This window comes from Pinus tabuliformis, chromosome 2_2 (genome assembly GCF_031772625.1).
Source record: "Pinus tabuliformis cultivar Carrire ecotype Pingquan chromosome 2_2, CPIR1, whole genome shotgun sequence".
NCBI classification, from domain to species: Eukaryota; Viridiplantae; Streptophyta; class Pinopsida; order Pinales; family Pinaceae; genus Pinus; species Pinus tabuliformis.
In genome coordinates, this window is record NC_142300.1 from 997,033,221 (window position 1) to 997,052,519 (window position 19,299).

At 41.6% G+C, this 19,299-nt stretch overlaps 1 long non-coding RNA gene and 1 pseudogene across 1 annotated transcript; both read left to right on the forward strand.

Moving 5' to 3' along the window:
* The first annotated feature begins 777 nt into the window (after positions 1 to 777).
* On the forward strand, positions 778 to 17,243 carry LOC149196705 (DEAD-box ATP-dependent RNA helicase 53, mitochondrial-like; annotated as a pseudogene).
* Positions 10,837 to 11,606, forward strand: LOC149196706 (uncharacterized). The gene is made up of 3 exons (XR_016254676.1): positions 10,837 to 10,868; positions 10,978 to 11,019; positions 11,225 to 11,606. It is a non-coding gene; the product is annotated as an uncharacterized LOC149196706 (long non-coding RNA).
* Positions 17,244 to 19,299: the final 2,056 nt, after the last annotated feature.

Here is a 19,299-nt window from a genome sequence, read left to right on the forward strand (position 1 = left end):
TCCCTACAAGGATCTATGTTGCCAGCTTCACAGCGGGGTCGCAAATGCTGGAGATAGCGTACCTGCGTGACTTCTTCATCAACTTGAACTTTTCTTTCATTGATTCTGCAAGCGCCAGCTCACCACCCTTGCCGCCAAATATCATAGCTAGATTTTCGCCTGTATACGGAAAGCGTGTTATGTGATGAATCAACATATCGTTGATGGGTATCAGCTCCTGCAGCCACAGACACCCATCGTGCACCAAGCACAGTAGCTGCTTGATGACTAAAACTATCATGGGGGTGCAGTTACAGTGTGGCACCGAGAGCAGGTTGAGTAATCCTGCCTTCGCTACTCCTCTGAGCCACTTCCGCGTCTCCAATGCAGTCATCCCCGTACTTGTGTCTATGATGTGACACATCAACTCTTTGGTCGCTAGGTGCGGGAACTTCTCATGGTCTGCCAAGTCCCAGTCTTCGAGCTTCAAAATCAGCACCCATGCCAAACGCAGACCGTCAAAAGTGATTTCATCTGGTAGCAAAGGGGTTTATAGGGGAGTCTTACTTTCATCAATGTCCTTTGGGACCTTGGACTTAGGCTTGTGCGGAGGGACATACTCTGACAACCATGTAATAGGGTCCGCACGCTTCAACCTCCTCTATTTCCACTCCCACATCCTCATCTTCCATGGGGATGTCTTCGATATCCTCCTTCCCTACTTATAGGTTTATAACCTTGCCTTTCTCGTGGGAAGTGGGCTTTGGTGGGTTTCGTCTTGGCGACGCGCGCACCGGTATGGCTGGCTACTTGCCCTTATTGTCTTTTATAGTCTCCCTGGTTGGGGTTGGCTTCGGTCTTGGCATTCTCGGAGATTTAGGGACCTCCGCCAGTACTTCGGCCACTTCCGAGGCAGCTAATTTAGCCTCTTCGTTCCCTGTGCTGGCTCCTCGACTACTTATTGTGTATTGATAACTTCTGGGGGCATGGCCATGATATTCCACAAGAATTCCTATGTGTCTGCAGCAAAGTCACAAATACCCTAGAAACTATCAGAAGCTCATATTGTTCACGATTCATAGGCACTTGAGAGCTCAACCGTTGAATACTCAAAATGCCAAGTGTTTTTCATTGGGAAACCACTTGTAATTTATAGGGCAATTTGAATTCAAATCTGACCGTTCCCCCCGAAATTAGTTCATTAATGCCGGATTGGTGGCAAATTTTCAAGGATCTAAGCCATAAATTTCATCTTAAATGCCGACCACCTACTCCATTTTGCCTCACTTCTATCGTATTTTCATGAAAAGTGACTTTAACGGTCAATTTCCAGCCGACCTGTGTGATTTCTCCCTGGATAGCGCAACTCCCTTTGCGCTGCCGCAGACCCAGAGACACATCCTCACTCTGCACCATCTTCCAATTGCGCAGCTGTCCAACCCGGGTAGTGTATTCTATAGTCTTGCGCCTCCTCTCAGCTACCTAGAGTGCTAAGACTATGCTACTTTCATTTAGTCACATAGATGGACCACCGATGTATGGCTTGAAGCAACTGCCATTCACCTTCCCTGGGAAGGGTTCTCCATTTAACTTGACCAGCTGTACCGCTCCTCTATCAGTAATCTCCTTAATAACATAAGGCCCTAACCAGTGCATCCTGAATTTCCCTAGAAATTGATCAAACTTACTATCATATAAAAAAACTTGGTCATTTACCTTAAATGTGTGTAGCTTGATGTGTCTATCATGCCATGCCTTTTCGCGTTGCTTTTGGACCTGCTGGTGAAATCCAGCCAAAAATATTTCTTCTTCAAGCTCATCCAGTTGCGTGAGCCTCTCTTCCAAGGCTCTGTGATCCATCATACCTGTAAGCACTGCTATGCGTAGACTAGGCATGATGCATTCCATAGGCATTACGGCTTCCACACCATAGACAAGCCTAAAACGGTTTTGTCCCATCAATTTCTTGCATGTTGTTCGATAAGCCCACAATACTATAGGTATGTGAGGTCCCAATCACTTCGCTAAGCATTGCAAACCTTGGTCAACATGTTTTCAAGCACTTTGTTGAACGTCTCCACTGTCCCATTAGCCTGTGGGTGAGAAGGTGTGCTCTTCAGGTGATATACCTGAAATTCCTCTGTTAGTGCGCTGATCGTCTCATTCAGGAAGTGCGTACCATGATCACTCATCAAGATCCTTGGACATCCAAATCGCGTCAATACATGCTCAAATAGGAACTTCACAGCCATCATGCCCATGCAATCCTTCAACGGCTGCGCTTCTGCCCAACGAGTCAAATACCCCGTCGCAATGATAATTTACCTTGCTCTAGTCTTCCCTTATGGCTGAATGGGTCCTACAAAATCTATCGCCCACTTCTCGAAGGGTTGCAACGTCATTTGTGGATTCAAAGGCATTTCATCCCTCCGCGATGGCTTGCCCGTTCTTTGACATACATCACACGCCTTGCAATATGCTTTTGAATCCTGATGAAGGGTTGGCCACCACAACCCTGTGCATAGAATCTTTTGCACAGTTGCTCTCCCTGCATAATGTCCTCCTGCAGCACCCCCATGAGCTTCCGCAAGGATTCTGCTTGTCTCGAACTTAGGTACATATCGTCGCAATATCTCATCGGTACCCATTTTGTAGAGATGCCCAACAATGACAAAAAAATCTTCCACGCGACTACTAATTCCTTCTTTTGTTGGACAGAGTATCCTTCTGGTGTAGTTCCTGTTGTTAGGAAGTGTATTATATCCTCAAAAATGACCATCCATGACATGTACTGCAAATAGCTGTGCGTCAGGAAATCCTTCTTCCAAGTTAGTAGGTTCCTCCCCTGTTTCGATGTGTGATAGATGGTTTGGTCCTGCGTTCAATTGTCTAGGCTTCACAACAACTTCAAAATCGTACTCCTAGAATAATAAGAGCCATCTACAGATTCACCCCCCCAACATAGTCTTATTGACTAGGTGCTTTAGCGCAAAGTGATCCATATACATCTTAAAATGGCCTCTTAGCAAGTAGTGCCTATACTTTTGGAGCGTATGCACCATAGCTAGCCCCTCGCGCTCAATGGTAGAATAGTTCTTCTCTACTTTGGATAATCTGCGGCTTGCGAACATAATAGGATGGTCCAAGCCTTCTCCGCCAGCCTGTGTTAGTACTTCCCCCAGTGATATACATGATGTGTCGACATGTACATGAAACTCTTTATCCTAGTCCGGGAAGATTAGAATCGGCGCGGTAACCATCTTTTCTTTAAATATATCCAAGCTCTTCTTACAGTCATCGTTCCAGTAGAATGTGACATCCTTCTTTAACAATTTCTCCATAGGCACGGTGATCTGGGCATAGCTTTTGATAAACTTTCTGTAATATCCCGTATGTCCCAGAGTAGCGCGCAACTGTTTCACACTCCTCAGCGCTTCCAAGTTCATTATCACCATGATCTTTGTGGGGTCTACCATCAATCCTTGTCTGAAAACCACATGCCCCAATAGGTTCCTAGAAGGAACACAAAATAGACACTTCTTGAGATTGAGCGCGATTTGGTATCTTCAATAGGTATCTAGCATCAGGCGCAAGCTTGCTACATGGCGCTTAACCAACCCAAATACAGTTGAGTCATCAAAATATACCTCCAGGGACTTATGAATAAATACCTTGAATGCCGCAACCACCATGCACGAAAAAATTGCAGGTGCATTCTTCAATCCAAATAGCATTACAGTGTATTGAAAACAACCCCACTCAGTCACAAAGGTGGCTTTGCTCCTATCCTCCGGCACGATTTTGATTTGGTGGTACCTAGAGAACCCATCAGTGAAGGAATATGCTTCTTGGCTGCCTACATTGTCCAACACTTCATCCGTGAACGGAGTCGGGAAAGGATCATGCACGCAAGCGTCATTCAGTTTTCTGAGATCCATGTATATCCTTATCTCATCCTTCTGCTTCTTCTCTTGCACCACCATTAGGCTTACCCAATCAAATTCTTCCATAGGCTCAATGATGCTTGTCGCTAGCATCTTGTCTAGCTCTAAGTGGACATTCTCCTTATATTTCGGATTGAGACGGTAAGGCCTTTTCTTAACTGGCTTCGCGTCGCACTTTAACGCGATCTTCATCATTCCTAGGTCCTCGATTATTCCTTTTAGATCCGTAAACTTGGTAGGGAATAAGTCCTGGTATTCGTAGAGCAATTCAGTGACCTTATCCACTGTCATGTCATCCCAGTAGTCTCCAATCTTCGCGAATTTGGGTCCTACCTCTGTACCAATGTTCACTTGTTTTGTTCTCAATGACGTGGTTATATCAGGGTTCTCAATCTACGGTCCGTGAACCTCACGGTGGCCTTTTGTTTCTGGAATGTAATCCGTCCATCTATAGTGGGATTCACCCAATCTTGGTCTTGCATTGTTATCTTATAGATACGGTCCAGGTTGTCATCACTCTCATAATCATGGACAGGTTCAGTATAGCGCGATCCTTCAGCAGGATTGAGGGGTACTATTACGTGCAACGATTTATTCTCAAAGATCATCTTTCGCTTCTTCAGATTGTTTACCCTGTTCATATTGGTAGCCCAGTCAATTCCCAGGAGCACAGGATAGGGATTGTTGTCATCTAATATCTCTATTACTTCAAAGTCAGCCAGTGCGCTCAATCCCTCAATATCCACGGCCACCCCGTGCAGTCACCCGATGGGGATGATTTTCTGCTGATTCGCCATCCTTAGCTGAATCAGAGACCATTCCAGTGCAGGTCTCCCCATTCACTCCCAAGTCTATTTTGGTAGGACATTCGCATCTAACCCTAGCTCCAAAATGACCTGATCCTTTTCATACTCTCCTATCTGCGCGATCAGTATCATCTCCTGGCTTGTCCTTGTTTTATCCTTGCCAACCTTTTGTACTACGCGCGGCTCACCTAGCACAGTTCTAACACATCTATTGATGAGTTCTTATAACCCTTTCATAACCTTACTATCACGTAGTAACTTCATACAGGTTTCTAGGAAAGTTATGAGCATAAAGGGGTCTATCTCCAACTCAGGCTTATCCTTGCTTTCTGAGGTGGAGGCCTCAGCAAAGCTCTTCTTAGCTTCCATTAAGGCTTCACGAGCGTGCTCCAAATCGAACTCAACCTCTTTTGTCGGGGCTTTGTGAACCCATGTATTATATTCTAGCTGTTTCCCCTTGTCATCTCCTGTCACGATTCCACTTATGAGCACTATATTTACGTTTGGATCTTCCTCGCGTGGCTTAGACCTCATCATCTACAAGTTTTGAGTCGGCAGAGGTGGTAGTGCCCCTTTGTCACGTATCCTAGCTATCAGCGTAGGACAGTCTTCTGTTTCGTGATCAAACAACGTGAAATACTTGCACGACGGACGCACTGGATTAGTGCAATTGTGGGCATAGTGTCCTGGTCCTCCGCAATATTAGCAAATCAACTATCCTTGACCTCTTCGAGGTCCTCCTCCGTCTCGGCCTCGTCTGTGCCATCCCTGCATTCTAGTCAAGGGGCTGCGTTTCGACCTGAACCCTATAGGCAGGAGTTCTATCCATCATCAATTCATAGCTCCTGCAAGTATGCTCGTCATGTCCTACCGACCTACAAAAGTTGTAGAACAATTATTGCAGTGCTTGCACATACTTCTATAGCAAGTGAAAGTTATCCATGGCATGTTTTCCGGCTACCTTATAGATAACACACCATAATACAGGCCCCATGCTAGGTCCTACTTGAGCTTCTGGCCTTAAAGGCATCAGTCCTCCTCCTGCAATGTACTTTTCAAAGACTGGGTAATGGTCTTTGTCATGACCCTGACTCTTGCATTTCAAGCACCATACCTCCTTGCGTACCTCTAGTCGGATCGTCCTGTCCTGCTTCAAACTTTTCATCTCAAGGCACAGATTCTTCAGCTGTGCATGGATCTGCTAAAATCCTAGATTATGATCTTGCATCGGAGTCTCATGTAGTCTCATGGCAATCTCCAAGGCCTCTACCTGAGTTGTTATATTTTGCTGTGACAACGCACTCCTTAAGTGTGGTAGTAACAAAGCCACAAACCACTCGCGATGTTGTGCATTAGTCAAATTCATGTTGGCTTCGCGGATCATGGATTTCAGCCTTTGATATATTTCCCAAGGCGTCTCATCTGGTTGCATCGCGATCTCTTTGAATCCCACAATCGACTGCACCTCTGATTTAGGCCTACTAAATTTCCTATTTAGTACTATCTAGATGTCTGCCACTCTAGCATTCAGGTTATCATTCGCGTACTTGATATACCAAGTTAGCGCGTGATCTTGCAGGGCACTAACCAATGCCACCTTATTTATATGATCATCTGTAACACCTTGTGATTCCCATACAACTTTCACAACGAACCAAAATTGGTCCGGATCCTCATTTCCCAAGCCTTTGAACAAAGGCAGCTTTACTGCGTTTTCCATACTGAACTGCGATGGAGGTGAAGGTGGTATGGGTGGAATTGGAGATGATGGTGGTGAAGTTGGAGGTCGTGTGGGCAAAGGTGGTATTTGCGGGAATCCTTGTCTTATTAATTGAATAGCACTTCACGGAGAAACCTTCGCTATCCCTTCCTTGTCACCTCATAGAGGTGAAATCAATGGAATATACTCCAGACCCTTTTGTCCTTCGTTCCTGTAAGATTTTCTGCTTTGCGTAGTTCCAAACATCAAGGTAGCTACATAACCCGTTTTTCACACAACAACATTTTAATCCAAGTATTCAAAGATTTTATGTACTTACCCCGCGACCCTTTGAAAAAGCGTTGCTTTGCCTCGCTATAGAAAATTGAGGTGTCGAGCGTGAATTCAGTCACAAATCCTCCTATGATGTGATCAATCCAATGATCAACAGCACTGGCGATCTTATCCTTCGATGCTTCCAACCTTTCTAGTAGCTCCGAGGTCCATATAATAGGACTGTTAAGTTTCCACCTTCCTTGGCTACCTGCTAGCTTCCTGATCCACTCATATAGCTCGATAGGGAAGGAGCAGAAAAATATCTCGTGGATCTTTGTATATAGGTATCTGTCCAACCACTATTCTTTTGTCAGTCGCGGGTTTCTGTTCTCTTGTGCCGCAAATTCATGGATTTTTCTATCCAACCAATCTCCAATATCCTTCTTAGTTGGATTCCAGTGATACGACATCACACATCTCTTATGCAGATACTGGTCTCGGCAACGGAACCATTTGTTGGCTTGAGGGGGCCTGACCCAGGTTCAACGTTAATTAGCCAAACAAATCCCTACACTACTGGCCCTTTCGGCATCAACCCGTGGAGTGCGAACTGAAGTCTCACCTGAAGCAATATGGGGGGATGCTGGAACCAAGTTTCTGCACCCTGAGATGGTTGTGATGTCGTTTGATTTCTTCTATCCCTGCCTTCGTTTAGGTGATCCCATTCTGGGGCTTGTAAGAAAAACCATCTATTCCATTCTTCAATACCTCCGCGAAAGGATAGGATCGTCCTTCATGTAGCCCGAGCTTGCTGCTCAGGTACTTTCGCACTGATATGGCAGCGTTCCATACAAATTGCCCAATTAATCTAAGTGCCTTTCTTATCTTATCAAATGATTATAGTTATACCCGTGTAAACAGATATTCATGTATGTGTTCAGTTATTCAATGTAATTGCATTCATTCGCGCACCATATAAGCATAATAAAGAAAATTTATACATAACATATCAAGATGCATCAACAGAACAAAGACACAGAAATTTCAGAATATTTCTCTTTATTAATATCTCCCAAGTGGTTACAAACTCTGTCCACCTTGCACACACAACTGCAGGGGTCCACGCACTCAGTTGCAGACTTCTACCCTAGGCCTCTGCGCACTCAGCTGCAGAGCCTCTACCTACACTACAACCCAAGACTTAGACTTCTTGCTCTAAAGCTATGACTCTCTTACATGTTGTCTCTCCAACTACTTAGAGCTTAGCTCTTTTTATACAATCCCATGGTCCGCGGACCATGGGTAGATCTCTTACAGCTGACTTTACTTTACAAAACTAAGGGCGGACTACCCTTTATGATACATAACACCTTCGCTCTCCGCGACCAAAAATTGTGGAGTATTTACAATAAGATTACAAAAATTGACTTAAATATGGTCTTTTAGCCCCTAAACTACCCTGGGGGGATCTCGCTCCCAACAAAAATTCCATGACACTTTTTCCTGGTCCTATGAGGAAATGCTAGGAATTGACCCTAGCATTGTTGTACATCAAATAAAAACTTATCTGGATGTTAATCCAATTAGAAAATGACTACATCCTATACATCCGCGAAAGGCTGCCACCATCTAAACTGAAGTTGAAAAATTTTTGAATGCAGGTTTTATTTAACCCTGTTCCTTTAACCAATTGGGTATCAAATATTGTACCCGTTAATAAAAAGAAAGGGACTATTTGAGTATGTGTCAATTACTGAGATTATTGGGTTGTGTTATATTCTTTCCACGACTAGCCTACGTAGTTAACTGGGGGGTTAGAGGGGGGGCGGCACCGCCCCTTGTCCGGGGGGTTTGAGGGGGGTGGGTAGTGTTAGCTACCTATACTAATAGGTTTCATTTTTCATGATTGGCAGGGGGAGTGCCAAATATGCTCTACTTTGGTGATGCAAAGATCTCATATTTTTGTGGAAAACACCTATCTACAGTTGATTGATACTGTCCTACTTCTAAATGGGTGATCCAACAGTCTAAACTGGGCCATGCCATATTTCAATTTCTGTTGTAGATTAGAGAAAGAAATCTGTCCAAACTGTTCAATCTTGGCAGATTAGTAGTTAGGTAGAGAATGAAGGTTCCCAACTGCTTAATCTGGGGCCTTGGAAGTAATAAGGCTAGCCTTAGATAGAAAATCAAAAGAAAATGCAAAAAGAAAAGAAAGAGAGCAATTGAGGGTTTGCCAGTATAAGTGCACCCTCCCTGAAGTAATAAAAAATGCTAGGCAATAGAATGGGTAGGTAGAGGGGGTTGCAGAAGCATGATTTCTTTCATATCACTGGCCTAAGCAAAGGAAACACATGGTAGCCAGTGCAGATCTTCCTATGCAGCAATTTTGTAGCAACAAAGTGAAGCATGTCTAATTTCCCAATCATTCCCTATCAAACTTCTTTCTAACATCCCATTATCACCTTGGTTCATGACAGAAATCAAACTCATTTGTTGATTCTTGTTATATAGAAGAGCCACATTTCTTGTGTAAAAATCTTTTCATTTTGATCTACTCTCATAACTAAGTTTGTTCCCCAAAAACTTAGTGTTTGCTTCCTCTCTTCCATATCTCCCATCCAATACTAGCTACTAACTCTATCATTACTTAACTCCCTATGTTCCCCTTTTCCCTATTATTACGCCGTAAGGCGTTCCCCTTTGAAACTAACTCTCCTCAGGTGATTCGTGGATCTCGTTTCGACCGTCAGATGACATGTTAGACGATTAAAATGTTATTGGCCGTTCGATATCACCATTTCCGCCGAACTATTATTTATTCAATTACCAAACTATTATTTATTCAGTTAGTTTGTTAGCCTTTCGATTTAGGGCCGAGGGGGAGCGGAAAGTCGACATTCCTGAGGGCACTGAACAGGCTCTGGGAACCGCCCTTCAATTCCGTCTTCATCGAGAACGACGACATCACCAGCCTCAACGTGCTCGCCCTCCTGTGCCATGTGAGCATGCTCTTCCAGACGCCACCCCTCTTCGAAGGTCGGTAATCAGTTTGATGCACATTTCTTGTTCATATTAATGACTTGCTTCGACCTAATTTCTTTGATTCACTGGAAGCATTCCGGATAAATTGCTCCGCGGGGAGAAATTGCCAGACAAGAAACTGGTAGAGTATTTGGGCTGGGCGGATTTGGACTCCTCGTTGGCTGCTCGATTCTCCTCATGTTCGTTTCCTCTAAAGAATCTCGTTTCGATAAACATTTTGTCGCCCGTCTCTAGGGGTTTCACTCGAAGGGTTTCAATCCTCTGAAGCTTGCAATCTGCTAGTCACTACGATGTGGTTGCTTCAATTGTGCTGAAATTGAAATGCATGGTAGGAAAACCGCTGAGTTCGAAGGCATCCAAAGCTGCTGCAGCTTTTCCCCTATTGAAATCCCTCAATGGAGGAGGACCAACAGGGCTTCGATTCTCCTTGTGTTCGTTTCCTCTAAAGAACCCCATTCTGATAAACCCTTTGTTGCTTGTCTCTCTAGGTTTCACTTGAAGGGTTTCAATCCTCTGAAGCCTGCAATTTGCCAGTCAGTACGAGGTGGCTGCTTCAATTGTTCCGAAATTGAACAGCATAGCAGGTAGACAGTTGAATTCGAAGGTAGCCAAAGCCGTTGCGGCTTTTTCCCTATCGAAATCCCTCAATGGAGGAGGTCCGACAGGGCTTTGATTCTCCTCTTGTTGGTTTCCTCTAAAGAATCCTGTTCTGATAACCCTTTGTCTCCGTTCTGATAAACCCTTTGTCCCCTGTCTCTCAGGGTTTGACTCGAAGTGTTTCAATCCTCCGAAGCCTACAATCTGCCAGTCAGTACGACATCATGAGAGTTAAAATCATCAATGGCGATATTAGCCAAGTGAGATACTTCCACTCTCCCAGTTGTTGGCGGAATATGGAATCGCAGAGGATGAGAGACTATTAATTCTCTCAATAAGCGCGATATTACTAGATTGTTCCCCATTCAAAAAGCAGTGTTGGAACCAATAATGCAAGGTTGTGACATGATTGGTCGCGCCAATTGCATATGAACCATTCAATCGCAGATGGATCATAACGATGTATATATGATCCAATTACATGATCACTATCAATCGTAAAATCATGATCGAATTGCATATGTATGGTTGATTTTCATATATTTTTAAATAGATTAGCATTGTTGATTTTAAAATATATTGTTAAATAGATTACTAATGTGATGCATATAATTCTGACATGGCTATTTAGGTGTGGAGTTGTGAGTATTGCGCCTCCATCCGACCAAACAAGGTACATTTGAGCCCCCCAGCAACAGAGGAAAATTTGGAGTGGCATTTGAAGTCTTTAATAAAATCTCAATAAGATTAGACATTTTAATATTTAAATTTATTTGGAGTGGCATTTAAAGTGCTTAATAAGATCAATAAGATTAGACATTTTAATATTTAAATTTATGTATTTTCTTGAAACCTGATTTTGGATTTGGATTTTGCAGTGGGGGACATGCATATTGCAAGTGTGGAGAACACTGCAGCTGCAATCCGTGTAACTGTTCAAAGATCGACGAGACTGCTAGTGGAAAGTCCTTCTGTAAATGTGGAGAGAATTGTGCCTGTGAAACATGTACCTGTAGCAGAGCCGGAATATAGCCTAGTTGGTTGTTTTTCTCAGCCAGAACTTAGGATTCCATGACCACTAGTAATAAGATGCAGCATCAATAGTAGTTGATGTTTACATGCAGTAATTTTATAAGAGAGACAGTGGTTACTTTTTGGCTTTAGTAATTTGGTGCTTATGTATGTAGTAAGTTTATCTCCAAATACAGAGCCGGAGAGTAGCCACTCGGTTGTTTTTCTCAGACAGAACTTAGGATTCCATGACCACTAATAATAAGATGCAGCATCAAATACAGATCCGGAATGTAACCAGTTGGTTGTTTTTCGCTAGAACTTAGGATTCCATGAGCACTAGTAATAAGATGCAGCATCAATAGCAGTTGATGCCTATGTATGCAGTATGTTTATAAGAGAGAGTGGTTACTTTTTGGCTTTAGTAATTTGGTGCTTATGTATGTAGTAAGTTTGTATACAGTAAGTTTATAAGAGAGACAGTGGTTTTAGTAATTTAGTGGTTACTTTTGGTTTTAGTAATTTAGTTTATCTCCAAAGAGAGACAATAGGTACCTTCTGGCGTAGTATTTTGGTTTGATGTTTATGCCCAGAGAGAGACAGTAAGTACGTTGTGGCTTTAACATTTCGGTTATGGACCTTCAAATTCTGATTGTAAGCATGTCATGTAATTGGATGTGATGGTGGAGATGCAAATTGCTTGTGAAGTAATGAAGTCTTTATCTTTGAGTGAAATGATAATCCTACTTTCTGTAATCACAAAGTATCGTTGTGATATGATTACTACTCATTGATGTACAAAACTAAAATAAAGTTCATCTTTTATGTCATATGATGATGCTTATTGATGTATTAAGTTGATCATGCTGGAAGTGATCTTCACCTTTTATCATAATTCAAAATTGTCCCATAATTCAAAATTGTTCAAAATTACCCCACGTCTCTGTGGAGATTTTAGGTTCTTTAAAATACAAAATTTAAAAGTTAGTCTCATCTTTGTGTGATATGATAATGCTACTTTTGGTAATCGCATAAAAATATCGTTGTTGCAATATGATTACTACTCATTGATGTACAAAACTAAAATAAAGTTGATTTTTAATGTGATATGATAATACTTATTGATGTATTAAGTTGATGATGTTGGAAGTGATCTTCACCTTTTATCATAATTCAGAAGTGTTCAAAATTGTCCCACGTCTATCAAAAGTGTTCAAAATTGTCCCGCGTCTATGTAGAGATTTTAGAGGCTTTAAATTACAAAATTTAAAAGGTTCCCAAATTTTAGAACTGTTGGGGTGTATTTCGTTGGAAATGTAATTTTTCAAAACTATGCTGTTGTAATGTTGTAGTCATTTATTTTAATACTTATTCTATATAAAAATAATATGTATCCTATGTAACAAATTGTCCCCTCTCTATGTAGAGATTTTAGAGTCTTTAAATTACAAAATTTAAAAGGTTCCCAAATTGTGTAATTTAAAAGGTTCCCAAATTTGAGAAATGTTGGGCGACTCTAAAATTACAAAATTGGAAAGTTCCCAAATTTGAGAAATGTTGGAACTCTAAAATTACAAAATTTAAAAGGTTCCCAAATTTGAGAAATGTTGGGTTGACTCTAAAACTACAAAATTTAAAAGGGTCCCAAATTTGAGAAATGTTGGACGTATTTTGTTGGAAACGTAATTTTTCATAATTATATTGTTGTAGTTATTTCTTTTAATACTTATTCTATATAAAATATGTCTATTCTATTTTAGTACTTATTCTATATAAAATATGTCTCTTAATGCTTATTCTATATAAAATATTTCTCTTATGTAACAAAAGAAAAATTCTATTCTATTTTAAATTTTTTCTATATAAAATATGTCTCTAAAAAGTTTCAAAAGAAAAGAACAAAAGAAAAAGTTTTTTTCTTTTAGGTTTTCAAATATTTGAGAAATGTTGGGCCTATTTTTGTTGGAAATGTGATTAGTTTTGGTCCTCAAATTTGAGAAATGTTGGGTGTATTTTTGTTGGAAATATGATTAGTTTTCAACAACCCTCCAAGAGAACCTTGAAATTTTTTGAAATTTTTGGAGCACCTACACCAGGCCAAGCCACCAACCCTGCCAGGTTCTCCTCAGAGAGTTTACCAGCCCTGCCAAGTTCTCAAGTTCTCTTCAAAGAGTTCAATAGTCTCTACTCAAAGAGTTAACAGTCTCAAGCCCTACCAGGTTCCACTCAAAGAGTTTACCAGCCTTGCCAGGTTCTCAGGTTCTCTTCAAAGAGTTCAATAGTCTCTACTCAGAGTTTAACAGTCTCAAGCCCTGCCAGGTTCTCAGGGTCTCTTCAAAGTGTTCAATAGTCTCTACTCAAAGAGTTTAACAGTCTCAAGGAGCTTAAGGAAGAATCTAAGTTTTCTGTTAAGTAAAAGCAGGTTGCTGCCTTAGTAGGTCAGTCGCAGTATCAGAACGTCACTAAAACTGATCCTTGCGATTGTTGCAACTATTGCGACTAATGCAACTCACAGGTCACAGAGGTCACGAGTCGAACTTTCCATCTTCGTAAACTCGACCTTCTGAGTTGCAGAGGTCGCAAAGGTTGCAAGATTGCGCCACGCCTCGCCGAGCATAAACATGACTATGCGACTTGCAAGGTTGCACTGTTCACTCAGGGATTGGTATGTGACCATGCGACTGTTGCGACAGGGGCAGGAAGAATCTCGTATTTACTCTTAGGACGACAATAATTGATGACAATAATTGATCTTTGTAAATTCTCTGGACTATTTCTATAGTCATAAAGAACAGATCGTAATGGGTGCAAGGAGGTCACATAGGTTGTAAACTGGTGTACTAGTCCCTCAAGACCTCACACCAAGGGTATGCTAGCATAATATGAACAGCCATTGTAAATGCCTAATGAAAATGAGGAATCATTATAAGACATTCAACCTACCGAAGTGGAAATTTAGTAAATACTAACAGAAAAATGAAGATTCATTATAAGACATTCAACCTACCGAAGTGGAAATGTAGCAAGTACTAACAGAAAGAGTTTAGTCTGGTTTAGGGATAGTACCACGCAAGGAATAGCTTTCTCTTCGACCACAACTTCTTCAGGTCAATACCGATTATTAAGGAGATAGCCCAGAAGGATTAGGAAGGCTCTGGGTTTCATTCAATATGCTTATAATGAATCAATTAAAATGGCTCCAAAATCCGTTTCCACCCCAGAGTTAACCCTTCATCTCCTTATTAACTCTTAGCTAACGAAGAAAGTGCGACCATCACCCCAGTTGCATTTGTAAATGTTCCTCCGATCGCACGAAGATCTAGGAGGTCCTCCGACTTGAGTTCGTGCGTGTGTCTGGCTTCGGGTAAGTAACGGTCCATTGTCCTTTTTTCTTCCAAATGTCAATGTTTTCTCCCCCGACCTTTGGCATTCCCTCACCTTAGGGTTTATCTCTTTTACTCAAGTTTTCTTTCTCATTTTGTGCTGGAAAGGTTGCCCTCGCTACTTTTTCCCTTCCTCGGAGAGTGTGTTTTCTCTCGATCCAACCCCCTTTGCTTTTACCAACATGTGTGGTTTCACTCATCTGAAGGAGACCTTGACCTTCTAAAGTCCATTTAGTAGCTTCCTTAATCTTTACTAAGCCTAAGTCACGCATCTTGAAGCCGCGATACCCCTTCTCTCGCAACGTTGCAACACTGTGACCTCCATCTTGCTGCAACGTACAACCATATCTCGTAATCTGCGACCTTGCGACCCTTTTTTCCGCGACCTATGTTTTTAGTGGCTTAGTCGCATCCCTATAGCTGCGTCCGTGCGACCCTTTTTTCTATGACCTGTGTTTTTAGTTGCTTAGTCGCATCCTTATAACTGCAACCGTGCGACCTGTCTTCCCTACGACCTGTCACCTACTAGACCCCTTTTTGTTTTGCAGTTTTAATTGATTTTCATGTTGCCTCTCTCATTGTGGGACCGTGTTTTTGACATGCTAGGTGACGTCGATCTAGAGTGCATATCCATTTCTTCTTTTGAGGATGATATGACTCCCCCTACCACTAAAGCTGCCCGAGGGGCCTTGGGAAATGGGTCACGGGAAGCCAACCTAAAAGAGAATCCACTTATCTTTAGGGACACTGCTTGTAATATAATCAAAATGACCAGGCTCTCCTGGTACACCATCTACGAGGAGTTTGCTAATAAAGATATTCCAGAGACCCAGGAGGACTTCCAGGTGTACATAAACGTCAAGAGATTGAAGTTACATAAGGTGGCAGCACACCCCCCAGTCTTCCCGTGCTCGGAAACTGATGCAGGAGCATCTAGACCCAGCCAGCAATGTGATGAAATGGTCACATGTTGCGGCTAAAATAAAGTGACATGATTGGTCGCGCCAGGATAGGAACTGGAAAAAACTGTTGCCTTTGGAATCCCAATCTTGGAAAAATCATTCAGCACAACCGTAAGAATGGGCATGGATCATATCCCTTGGCACTCATCTTGGCTCCAACACGAGAACTTGCATGCCAAGGAATTCCAAGAATCTGCTCCAAGCCTAGATACTCTTTGATGTTATGGGGGTGTACCTATAATGAGCCAAATCTAGAAGGGGTTTAGATGTTGCTGGAACACCTAGTCGCATTATTGATCTAATCAATCGTGGTGCATTAGTCTTTTCATAAGTACTGTTTATTGTTTTGGATGAGGCTGACCAGATGCCGAATGTGGGCTTTGATGAAGATGTTGAGGTGATTATGGAAAGATGGCCGAAAAGGCGTCAGAGTATGCTTTTTTTCTGCTACAATGCATGTCTGGGTGCAAAGGCTTTCAAGGAAATATTTAAATGATCCTGTTGTTATCGATGGTGTTGGTGAATCATCTCAGAAGTAAGCAGAAGAAATCTCACTTTCTTATATTGCTGCATCCACCTATGGGAAATGTTCGATTCTCAACCCATTGATAACTGAATATGCCAAAGGAGGAAAATGTATTTTTTTCACTCAAACAAAGTCAGATGCGGATAGTTTGCTGGTGGCACTGGGTCGGGTACTTACATGCGAACCTCTTCATGGTGATATCTCACAGAATCAGCAGGAGAGGACTCTTGCTGGCTTTCGTGAGGGGTGTTTTAATGTGCTGATTGCTACTGATGTCACTGCATCTGGTCTTGATATTCCTAATGTGGATCTCGTTATTTAATATGAGTCCCAACGACTTTAGATATTTTTGTGCATAGATCAGGGCGAACAGGGCATCTGGTCTTGATATTCCTAATGTGGATCTCGTTATTCAATATGAGCTCCCAACGACTTCAGATATTTTTGTGCATAGATCAGGGCGAACAGGGCATGCTGGTAGGCCCGATAATGCTATCCTTATCCATACCGACCAACAGATTAGGCAAGTTAAGATGATTGAAAATGATATAGGTTCCAAGTTTAAAGAGCTGACTCAGATGAAAGAGGAAATAGACAATGGAGTTGGTGGTTTCGGTGATTCAGGAGGCAGTCGTTTTAGAAGTTATGGCGGTTCAGGAGGGAGTCGTTTTGGAAGTTCTCGCAGTTTAGGGGGGAGCCGTTTTGTAAGCTACGGTGGTTCAGGAGGGGGGCGATCTGGTGGTTCAAGCTATGGTGGATCAGGAGGAGATTATGGGGGTTCAAATTATGGCAGATCAGGAGGAAGTTACAGTAGTGGATTGGGAAGTAGCTATAGTGGTGGGTCAGGAGGTAGTCTGGTGGTTCTAGATCCCGCTGTTTTAGTGACTGTGGGGAGTCTTCTAGCTCTCAGAGAGGTTCCAGTATGGGGGTTCAAGTTATGGCAAATCAGGAGGCAGTTATGGTAGTGGATCCGGAATTAGCTATAGTGGTGGGTCAAGAGGTGGCTATGGTGGTTCTAGATCCCGTCGTTTAAGCGCCGTTTTAGTGACTATGGGGAGTCTTCCAGCTCTCAGAGAGGTTCCAGTAGCAGGTTTGGAGACTATGGGGCCGCTTTTAGTACTAGATGAGACAATAAAATATTTGAGGGAGTTTGGTAGCAGGGATGCAAGAATTTTGAACTTGGTGTTAATTAGAAACCCAGGTTCAAGTGGCAACAATTTATATGAAATTGCAGAGTAGTAGCCTGAGAGCCTCTATTCTTTGGGAGCGAGCTTTGTCGCAATCAGTGCGAACATATGAACGAAATCGCTGGAATATGAAATTTGTGTAGCCACCAAGAAAGAGACAGATTTTTGGTTCCATAGGAGATTCACTATGGTTTTCTTAGTGAGAAATAGTAGTTGTGTATGGAATGTGTCATTTGAAAAGAAAATGCACATTGTATTTACCAGCGAGTGCAAATGAATTGTATCCTCTACAGCGTATTTTTGTGAAAATCATAGATATCTTAACTGCTATGACTTTCGTGTAGAACATACGCAATATATCACTATTGTTGACCTAGAAATATTCAATACACCTAGTATTGTAGAATGTATTGGTGATGGATCGATCGCTCTAGGATTCCACCTCATTTTTCTTTGCAAATGTAAAAAAAATTGGGGTTCTTTTGATTAGATTGGACAATTTTATTTACATAGGATTGTGCGCAACTAAGGCCACAGATATATAAGCGAATAAGGGAAAACGCTTTCTGTCCATGTCTTCAAAGGCATTTCCTTTTTGTCCCTCTAAAGAAGTACCAAGTTCTTTATTTGAGCAGAGCCAAGGCCAAGGATATATAAGAAAATAAGGGAAAACGCTTTTCCCCGATGTCTTCCAAAGGCATTTCCTTTTTTTTTTGTAACCTCTAAACGAGTACCAAGTTTTCTTCTACTCTGTCCTGAATGTTCACAACACCATGGACCATGTATTCAGTATTCCTACTTTTATAACACAATTTATTAATTTCTTTTCACAATGTTTGGGAAGGAGATACCTTACCTAGTCCCCAAAATCGTGATTCTCAGTTTCCTATAGTGAAAATTGGTATGGTTATGCTCGACAAAAAAACAGAATATGATTGTCAAATTTCAGGTGGTTCAAGCTATTATTATATGCCTGGAAATGCATGACCCAACAATTTCTCAGGTGATTTTTCTATAATGGTTTGTTACTCGAAGGTTTTGGATATGGTGAGAGTTTCCTATAGTGAAAATTGGTATGGTTATGCTCAACAAAAAAACAGAATATGATTGTCAAATTTCAGGTGGTTCAAGCTATTATTATATGCCTAAAAATGCATGACCCAACAATTTCTCAAGTGATTTTTCTATAATGGTTTGTTACCTGAAGGTTTTGGATATGGTGAGGATTATCAAATTTCAGTTGGGTCACAAGGACCTTCAAAAGTTTCTCCACTGCTAAATGCTGCTAAATGACTTTTCATTTCAGTGATATGGTGAGGATTATCAAATTTCAGTTGGGTCACAAGGATTTTCAAAAGTTTCTCCACTGTTAAATGTTGCTAAATGAATTTTCATTTCAGAGATATGCCACTGGTAATGGACAATTTCAAGGATTTAATAGCTCACATGAAACTGTTGTTTATGATTTAAGACTGCTGAATAACATTTTGTTTACTAATTTTTATCTTCAATGATTTTTTATGTTATGATGTTTCTCCAATTTATGCCTTACGGCGTTCCTTTGCAACATTTGGTGCAATTGCTAGTTATATCACTATTGTATATAAAAACCCCAAAAAATGTATATACCCCTTCCCTTAGGCAATATAGCCTTATAGCTCCAAAAGGTCAGAGCGCAAAGAAATTGAAGCGCTAAAGGCAAAATAGCGCTAAAACCATGTCTCGGGATTAAATCAAGACCTGCTTGGTTTAACAGCCCTAAGCGCGTTTTATTAATCAAATGTCCAAAATCCGTTTTGTCCACAAAACATTGCAAAAACCCAAAAACCCGCCGATGGCTAAAGTTCCGCCCTAGCGCGCATTCCCAGAAAAAATAATTGTTTA